A 10,260-nucleotide genomic window follows, 5' to 3' on the forward strand; every position below is an offset into this window, starting at 1 on the left:
AGGTGTAGTAGACCTTACAGTGAAATGCTGAATACAACAGGTGTAGATAGACCTCACAGTGAAATGCTGAATACAACAGGTGTAGTAGACCTTACAGTGAAATGCTGAATACAACAGGTGTAGGAGACCTTACAGTGAAATGCTGAATACAACAGGTGTAGTAGACCTCACAGTGAAATGCTGAATACAACAGGTGGAGTAGACCTTACAGTGAAATGCTGCTGAATACAACAGGTGTAGTAGACCTTACAGTGAAATGCTGAATACAACAGGTGTAGTAGACCTACAGTGAAATACTGAATACAACAGGTGTAGTAGACCTTACAGTGAAATGCTGAATACAACAGGTGTAGTAGACCTTACAGTGAAATGCTGAATACAACAGGTGTAGTAGACCTTAAATGCTGAGGTGAAATGAAATGCTGAATACAACAGGTGTAGTAGACCTCACAGTGAAATGCTGAATACAACAGGTGTAGTAGACCTGTGAAATGCTGAATACAACAGGTGTAGTAGACCTTACAGTGAAATGCTGAATATAACAGGTGTAGTAGACCTCGCTGTGAAATGCTGAATACAACAGGTGTAGTAGACCTTACAGTGAAATGCTGAATACAACAGGTGTAGTAGACCTCACAGTGAAATGCTGAATACAACAGGTGTAGTAGACCTCACAGTGAAATGCTGAATACAACAGGTGTAGTAGACATTACAGTGAAATGCTGAATACAACAGGTGTAGTAGACCTTACAGTGAAATGAAATGTAGTAGACATTACAGTGAAATGTTGAATACAACAGGTGTAGTAGACCTCACATTGAAATGCTGAATACAACAGGTGTAGTAGACCTCACATTGAAATGCCGAATACAACAGGTGTAGTAGACCTTACAGTGAAATGCTGAATACAACAGGTGTAGTAGACCTTACAGTGAAATGCTGAATACAACAGGTGTAGTAGACCTTACAGTGAAATGCTGAATACAACAGGTGTAGTAGACCTCACAGTGAAATGCTGAATACAACAGGTGTAGTAGACCTCACATTGAAATGCTGAATACAACAGGTGTAGTAGACCTTACAGTGAAATGCTGAATACAACAGGTGTAGTAGACCTCACAGTGAAATGCTGAATACAACAGGTGTAGTAGACATTACAGTGAAATGCTGAATACAACAGGTGTAGTAGACCTTACAGTGAAATGCTGAATACAACAGGTGTAGTAGACCTTACAGTGAAATGCTGAATACAACAGGTGTAGTAGACCTTACAGTGAAATGCTGAATACAACAGGTGTAGTAGACCTTACAGTGAAATGCTGAATACAACAGGTGTAGTAGACCTTACAGTGAAATGCTGAATACAACAGGTGTAGTAGACCTCACAGTGAAATGCTAAATACAACAGGTGAGACATTACAGTGAAATGCTGAATACAACAGGTGTAGTAGACCTTACAGTGAAATGCTGAATACAACAGGTGTAGTAGACCTTACAGTGAAATGCTGAATACAACAGGTGTAGTAGACAGGTGAAATACTGAATACAACAGGTAGTAGACCTCACAGTGAAATGCTGAATACAACAGGTGTAGTAGACCTTACAGTGAAATGCTGAATACAACAGGTGTAGTAGACCTTACAGTGAAATGCTGAATACAACAGGTGAGTAGACATTACAGTGAAATGCTGAATACAACATGTGTAGTAGACCTTACAGTGAAATGCTGAATACAACAGGTGTAGTAGACCTTACAGTGAAATACTGAATACAACAGGTGTAGTAGACCTCACAGTGAAATGCTGAATACAACAGGTGTAGTAGACCTCACAGTGAAATGCTGAATACAACAGGTGTAGTAGACCTTACAGTGAAATGCTGAATACAACAGGTGTAGTAGACCTTACAGTGAAATGCTGAATACAACAGGTGTAGTAGACCTTACAGTGAAATGCTGAATACAACAGGTGTAGTAGACCTTACAGTGAAATGCTGAATACAACAGGTGGAGTAGACCTTACAGTGAAATAATACAACAGGTGTAGTAGACCTCACAGTGAAATGCTGAATACAACAGGTGTAGTAGACCTTACAGTGAAATGCTGAATACAACAGGTGTAGTAGACCTTACAGTGAAATGCTGAATACAACAGGTGTAGTAGACCTTACAGTGAAATGCTGAATACAACAGGTGTAGTAGACCTTACAGTGAAATGCTGAATTCAACAGGTGTAGTAGACCTTACAGTGAAATGCTGAATACAACAGGTGTAGTAGACATTACAGTGAAATGCTGAATACAACAGGTGTAGTAGACCTTACAGTGAAATGCTGAATACAACAGGTGTAGTAGACCTCGCTGTGAAATGCTGAATACAATAGGTGTAGTAGACCTTACAGTGAAATACTGAATACAACAGGTGTAGTAGACCTTACAGTGAAATGCTGAATACAACAGGTGTAGTAGACCTCGCTGTGAAATGCTGAATACAATAGGTGTAGTAGACCTTACAGTGAAATGCTGAATACAATAGGTGTAGTAGACCTTACAGTGAAATGCTGAATACAACAGGTGTAGTAGACCTCACAGTGAAATGCTGAATACAACAGGTGTAGTAGACCTTACAGTGAAATGCTGAATACAACAGGTGTAGTAGACCTTACAGTGAAATGCTGAATACAACAGTGAGTAGACCTTACAGTGAAATGCTGAATACAACAGGTGTAGTAGACTTCACAGTGAAATGCTGAACACAACAGGTGTAGTAGACCTCACAGTGAAATACTGAATACAACAGGTGTAGTAGACCTTACAGTGAAATGCTGAATACAACAGGTGTAGTAGACCTTACAGTGAAATGCTGAATACAACAGGTGTAGTAGACCTCACAGTGAAATGCTGAATACAACAGGTGTAGTAGACCTCACAGTGAAATGCTGAATACAACAGGTGTAGTAGACCTCACAGTGAAATGCTGAATAGCAACAGGTGCTGAATACAACAGCTGTAGACCTTACAGTGAAATGCTGAATACAACAGGTGTAGTAGACCTCACAGTGAAATGCTGAATACAACAGGTGTAGTAGACCTCACAGTGAAATGCTGAATACAACAGGTGTAGTAGACCTTACAGTGAAATGCTGAATACAACAGGTGTAGTAGACCTTACAGTGAAATGCTGAATACAACAGGTGTAGTAGACCTCACAGTGAAATGCTGAATACAACAGGTGTAGTAGACCTTACAGTGAAATGCTGAATACAACAGGTGTAGATAGACCTGAAATGCTGAATACAACAGGTGTAGTAGACCTTACAGTGAAATGCTGAATACAACAGGTGTAGTAGACATTACAGTGAAATGTTGAATACAACAGGTGTAGTAGACCTCACATTGAAATGCTGAATACAACAGGTGTAGTAGACCTCACATTGAAATGCTGAATACAACAGGTGTAGTAGACCTCACAGTGAAATGCTGAATACAACAGGTGTAGTAGACCTCAGTGAAATGCTGAATACAACAGGTGTAGTAGACCTTACAGTGAAATGCTGAATACAACAGGTGTGTAGTAGACCTCACAGTGAAATGCTGAATACAACAGGTGTAGTAGACCTCACATTGAAATGCTGAATACAACAGGTGTAGTAGACCTTACAGTGAAATGCTGAATACAACAGGTGTAGTAGACCTCACAGTGAAATGCTGAATACAACAGGTGTAGTAGACATTACAGTGAAATGCTGAATACAACAGGTGTAGTAGACCTTACAGTGAAATGCTGAATACAACAGGTGTAGTAGACCTTACAGTGAAATGCTGAATACAACAGGTGTAGTAGACCTTACAGTGAAATGCTGAATACAACAGGTGTAGTAGACCTTACAGTGAAATGCTGAATACAACAGGTGTAGTAGACCTTACAGTGAAATGTTGAATACAACAGGTGTAGTAGACCTCACAGTGAAATGCTAAATACAACAGGTGTAGTAGACATTACAGTGAAATGCTGAATACAACAGGTGTAGTAGACCTTACAGTGAAATGCTGAATACAACAGATGTAGTAGACCTTACAGTGAAATGCTGAATACAACAGGTGTAGTAGACATTACAGTGAAATACTGAATACAACAGGTGTAGTAGACCTCACAGTGAAATGCTGAATACAACAGGTGTAGTAGACCTCACAGTGAAATGCTGAATACAATAGGTGTAGTAGACCTTACAGTGAAATGCTGAATACAACAGGTGTAGTAGACATTACAGTGAAATGCTGAATACAACATGTGTAGTAGACCTTACAGTGAAATGCTGAATACAACAGGTGTAGTAGACCTTACAGTGAAATACTGAATACAACAGGTGTAGTAGACCTCACAGTGAAATGCTGAATACAACAGGTGTAGTAGACCTCACATTGAAATGCTGAATACAACAGGTGTAGTAGACCTTACAGTGAAATGCTGAATACAACAGGTGTAGTAGACCTTACAGTGAAATGCTGAATACAACAGGTGTAGTAGACCTTACAGTGAAATGCTGAATACAACAGGTGTAGTAGACCTTACAGTGAAATGCTGAATACAACAGGTGGAGTAGACCTTACAGTGAAATTCTGAATACAACAGGTGTAGTAGACCTCACAGTGAAATGCTAAATACAACAGGTGTAGTAGACATTACAGTGAAATGCTGAATACAACAGGTGTAGTAGACCTTACAGTGAAATGCTGAATACAACAGGTGTAGTAGACCTTACAGTGAAATGCTGAATACAACAGGTGTAGTAGACCTTACAGTGAAATGCTGAATTCAACAGGTGTAGTAGACCTTACAGTGAAATGCTGAATACAACAGGTGTAGTAGACATTACAGTGAAATACTGAATACAACAGGTGTAGTAGACCTTACAGTGAAATGCTGAATACAACAGGTGTAGTAGACCTCGCTGTGAAATGCTGAATACAATAGGTGTAGTAGACCTTACAGTGAAATACTGAATACAACAGGTGTAGTAGACCTTACAGTGAAATGCTGAATACAACAGGTGTAGTAGACCTCGCTGTGAAATGCTGAATACAATAGGTGTAGTAGACCTTACAGTGAAATGCTGAATACAATAGGTGTAGTAGACCTTACAGTGAAATGCTGAATACAACAGGTGTAGTAGACCTCACAGTGAAATGCTGAATACAACAGGTGTAGTAGACCTTACAGTGAAATGCTGAATACAACAGGTGTAGTAGACCTTACAGTGAAATGCTGAATACAACAGGTGTAGTAGACCTTACAGTGAAATGCTGAATACAACAGGTGTAGTAGACCTTACAGTGAAATGCTGAACACAACAGGTGTAGTAGACCTCACAGTGAAATACTGAATACAACAGGTGTAGTAGACCTTACAGTGAAATGCTGAATACAACAGGTGTAGTAGACCTTACAGTGAAATGCTGAATACAACAGGTGTAGTAGACCTCACAGTGAAATGCTGAATACAACAGGTGTAGTTGACCTCACAGTGAAATGCTGAATACAACAGGTGTAGTAGACCTCACAGTGAAATGCTGAATACAACAGCTGTAGACCTTACAGTGAAATGCTGAATACAACAGCTGTAGACCTTACAGTGAAATGCTGAATACAACAGGTGTAGATAGACCTCACAGTGAAATGCTGAATACAACAGGTGTAGTAGACCTTACAGTGAAATGCTGAATACAACAGGTGTAGTAGACCTTACAGTGAAATGCTGAATACAACAGGTGTAGTAGACCTTACAGTGAAATGCTGAATACAACAGGTGTAGATAGACCTCACAGTGAAATGCTGAATACAACAGGTGTAGTAGACCTTACAGTGAAATGCTGAATACAACAGGTGTAGATAGACCTCACAGTGAAATGCTGAATACAACAGGTGTAGTAGACCTTACAGTGAAATGCTGAATACAACAGGTGTAGTAGACCTTACAGTGAAATGCTGAATACAACAGGTGTAGTAGACCTCACAGTGAAATGCTGAATACAACAGGTGGAGTAGACCTCACAGTGAAATGCTGAATACAACAGGTGTAGTAGACCTTACAGTGAAATGCTGAATACAACAGGTGTAGTAGACCTTACAGTGAAATGCTGAATACAACAGGTGTAGTAGACCTCACAGTGAAATACTGAATACAACAGGTGTAGTAGACCTTACAGTGAAACGCTGAATACAACAGGTGTAGTAGACCTTACAGTGAAATGCTGAATACAACAGGTGTAGTAGACCTCGCTGTGAAATGCTGAATACAACAGGTGTAGTAGACCTTACAGTGAAACGAATACAACAGGTGTAGTAGACCTCACAGTGAAATGCTGAATACAACAGGTGTAGTAGACCTCACAGTGAAATGCTGAATACAACAGGTGTAGTAGACCTCACTGTGAAATGCTGAATACAACAGGTGTAGTAGACCTTACAGTGAAATGCTGAATACAACAGGTGTAGTAGACCTCACAGTGAAATGCTGAATACAACAGGTGTAGTAGACCTCACAGTGAAATGCTGAATACAACAGGTGTAGTAGACCTCACAGTGAAATGCTGAATACAACAGGTGTAGTAGACCTCACAGTGAAATGCTGAATACAACAGGTGTAGTAGACATTACAGTGAAATGCTGAATACAACAGGTGTTGTAGACCTTACAGTGAAATGCTGAATACAACAGGTGTAGTAGACATTACAGTGAAATGTTGAATACAACAGGTGTAGTAGACCTCACATTGAAATGCTGAATACAACAGGTGTAGTAGACCTCACATTGAAATGCCGAATACAACAGGTGTAGTAGACCTTACAGTGAAATGCTGAATACAACAGGTGTAGTAGACCTTACAGTGAAATGCTGAATACAACAGGTGTAGTAGACCTTACAGTGAAATGCTGAATACAACAGGTGTAGTAGACCTCACAGTGAAATGCTGAATACAACAGGTGTAGTAGACCTCACATTGAAATGCTGAATACAACAGGTGTAGTAGACCTAGTGAAATGCTGAATACAACAGGTGTAGTAGACCTCACAGTGAAATGCTGAATACAACAGGTGTAGTAGACCTTACAGTGAAATGCTGAATACAACAGGTGTAGTAGACCTTACAGTGAAATGCTGAATACAACAGGTGTAGTAGACCTTACAGTGAAATGCTGAATACAACAGGTGTAGTAGACCTTACAGTGAAATGCTGAATACAACAGGTGTAGTAGACCTTACAGTGAAATGCTGAATACAACAGGTGTAGTAGACCTTACAGTGAAATGCTGAATACAACAGGTGTAGTAGACCTCACAGTGAAATGCTGAATACAACAGGTGTAGTAGACCTTACAGTGAAATGCTGAATACAACAGGTGTAGTAGACCTTACAGTGAAATGCTGAATACAACAGGTGTAGTAGACCTTCCAGTGAAATGCTGAATACAACAGGTGTAGTAGACCTTACAGTGAAATGCTGAATACAACAGGTGTAGTAGACCTTACAGTGAAATGCTGAATACAACAGGTGTAGTAGACCTCACAGGTTACAGTGAAATGCTGAATACAACAGGTGTAGTAGACATTACAGTGAAATGCTGAATACAACAGGTGTAGTAGACCTTACAGTGAAATGCTGAATACAACAGATGTAGTAGACCTTACAGTGAAATGCTGAATACAACAGGTGTAGTAGACATTACAGTGAAATACTGAATACAACAGGTGTAGTAGACCTCACAGTGAAATGCTGAATACAACAGGTGTAGTAGACCTCACAGTGAAATGCTGAATACAATAGGTGTAGTAGACCTTACAGTGAAATGCTGAATACAACAGGTGTAGTAGACATTACAGTGAAATGCTGAATACAACAGGTGTAGTAGACCTTACAGTGAAATGCTGAATACAACAGGTGTAGTAGACCTTACAGTGAAATGCTGAATACAACAGGTGTAGTAGACCTTACAGTGAAATGCTGAATACAACAGGTGTAGTAGACCTTACAGTGAAATGCTGAATACAATAGGTGTAGTAGACCTTACAGTGAAATGCTGAATACAACAGGTGTAGTAGACCTCACAGTGAAATGCTGAATACAACAGGTGTAGTAGACCTGCAGTGAAATGCTGAATACAACAGGTGTAGTAGACCTTACAGTGAAATGCTGAATACAACATGTGTAGTAGACCTTACAGTGAAATGCTGAATACAACAGGTGTAGTAGACCTTACAGTGAAATGCTGAATACAACATGTGTAGTAGACCTTACAGTGAAATGCTGAATACAACAGGTGTAGTAGACCTTACAGTGAAATGCTGAATACAACAGGTGTAGTAGACTTCACAGTGAAATGCTGAACACAACAGGTGTAGTAGACCTCACAGTGAAATACTGAATACAACAGGTGTAGTAGACCTTACAGTGAAATGCTGAATACAACAGGTGTAGTAGACCTTACAGTGAAATGCTGAATACAACAGGTGTAGTAGACCTTACAGTGAAATGCTGAATACAACAGGTGTAGTAGACCTCACAGTGAAATGCTGAATACAACAGGTGTAGTAGACCTTACAGTGAAATGCTGCTGAATACAACAGGTGTAGTAGACCTCACAGTGAAATGCTGAATACAACAGGTGTAGTAGACCTTACAGTGAAATGCTGAATACAACAGGTGTAGTAGACCTCACAGTGAAATGTTTACTTATGAGCCCCTATCCAACCATGCAGTTAAAAAAAATATGGATAAGAATAAGAAATAAAAGTAACAAGTAATTTAAAGAGGAGCAGTAAAATAACAACATATACAGGGGGTGCCGGTATGGAGTCAAGTAAGGGTGAGTAATCCTTCTGAAAAAAAAGATTTAGATGCAAGTGGCTGTTCCACTGGTGTCATAAGGTGTATGCACAGTGAATTTGTAAGTCAGCTCTGGATAAGAGCGCCTGAAATGACTTAAATGTAAATGTAAATGCTGGGGGGCGGTACAGAGTCAGGTGGGGAGGGGGCGGTGTAGAGTCAAGTGAAATGCTGGGGGCAACAGGTATAGAGTCAATGCTGAATACAACAGGGGGACGGTGAGTCAATGTGGGGGGCTATAGAGTCAATGTGTACAACAGGGGGACCTATAGAGTCAATGTGGGGGGCAGAGTCAATGTGTGGGGGGCCGGTAGTAGAGTCAATGTGTGGGGGGACCAGTGAAATAGAGTCAATGTGTGGGGGGGACCGGTATAGAGTCAAAGTGTGGGGGGCGGTATAGAGTCAATGTGTGGGGGGCCCAGTATAGAGTCAATGTGTGGGGGCTGACAACAGGTAGAGTCAATGTGTGGGGGCGGTATAGAGTCAATGTGTGGGGTAGACCTCAATGTGTGGGGGGCCGGTATAGAGTCAATGTGTGGGGGAAATGCTGAATATAGAGTCAATGTGTGGGGGGACGGTATAGAGTCAATGTGTGGGGGACGGTATAGAGTCAATGTGTGGGGGACCTCGGTATAGAGTCAATGTGGGGGAAATGCCGATATAGAGTCACTGTGGGGGGCGGTATAGAGTCAATGTGTGGGGAGGCAACAGGTATAGAGTCAATGTGTGAACACAACAGGTGGGACCGGTATAGAGTCAATGTGTGGGGGACGGTATAGAGTCAATGTGTGGGGGGCCGGCATAGCGTCAATGTGTAGGGGACCGGTATAGAGTCAATGTGTGGGGGGCCGGTATAGAGTCAATGTGTACAACAGGGGGCCGGTATAGAGTCAATGTGGGGGGCGGTATAGAGTCAATGTGTGGGGGGCGGTATAGAGTCAATGTTGGGGGCCGATATAGAGTCACTGTGGGGGGGAGTCAATGTGGGGGGGTATAGAGTCAATGTGTGGGGGGCACCAGTTAGTTGAGGACATAAAGTGGCAACTGACTGTGTAGATATGACAAACAACTAATTTTGAGCAGTGTCTGTTATACGTTTGCTCAATGGGTATAATGGTCAATCTGATCCCCGACGTCCTCATAGGCTCACTTGGATATATAGAGTTGGAGGTAAAGGAGAAAACATGGAACTGGGACATTAAAACACTGGCACAATTCTTTCATCCACATCCATTCACATAAAATATGTCTTCAAGTATAAATACCCTTCTAAGACCACTGTCTTTCTGGACGTTTTAAAAGGTTTGCGAATAGTTCTTTCTGCAAAGAATGTGAATTGAAAGGGACATGGTAATCCCGATGTAGGTGACATCTTTTCTCC

The 10,260-nt window shown here is 41.0% G+C and overlaps 2 long non-coding RNA genes across 6 annotated transcripts; one reads left to right on the forward strand and one right to left on the reverse strand.

The window, feature by feature from the left end:
* The first annotated feature begins 1,771 nt into the window (after positions 1 to 1,771).
* LOC127910518 (uncharacterized) lies at positions 1,772 to 8,713 on the forward strand. 2 transcript variants are annotated; one of them, XR_008075216.1, is made up of 7 exons: positions 1,772 to 1,853; positions 2,496 to 2,609; positions 2,722 to 2,949; positions 5,087 to 5,200; positions 6,449 to 6,638; positions 8,011 to 8,124; positions 8,621 to 8,713. It is a non-coding gene; the product is annotated as an uncharacterized LOC127910518 (long non-coding RNA). The 2 variants fall into 2 exon arrangements; XR_008075215.1 differs by lacking the exons at positions 1,772 to 1,853; positions 2,496 to 2,609; positions 2,722 to 2,949; positions 5,087 to 5,200; positions 6,449 to 6,638 and adding an exon at positions 4,130 to 4,250 and having other exon boundaries at positions 7,897 to 8,124.
* On the reverse strand, positions 1,847 to 8,033 carry LOC127910517 (uncharacterized). Of its 4 annotated transcripts, none has more exons than XR_008075213.1 (3): positions 7,908 to 8,033; positions 4,452 to 4,603; positions 1,847 to 2,016 (listed from the first exon to the last, which is right to left on the reverse strand). It is a non-coding gene; the product is annotated as an uncharacterized LOC127910517 (long non-coding RNA). The 4 variants fall into 4 exon arrangements; XR_008075212.1 differs by lacking the exon at positions 7,908 to 8,033 and adding an exon at positions 7,141 to 7,351; XR_008075214.1 differs by lacking the exon at positions 7,908 to 8,033 and adding an exon at positions 7,103 to 7,351 and having other exon boundaries at positions 4,490 to 4,603.
* Positions 8,714 to 10,260: the final 1,547 nt, after the last annotated feature.

The sequence above is a fragment of the Oncorhynchus keta genome, chromosome 21 (genome assembly GCF_023373465.1).
Source record: "Oncorhynchus keta strain PuntledgeMale-10-30-2019 chromosome 21, Oket_V2, whole genome shotgun sequence".
Taxonomy (NCBI): Eukaryota; Metazoa; Chordata; class Actinopteri; order Salmoniformes; family Salmonidae; genus Oncorhynchus; species Oncorhynchus keta.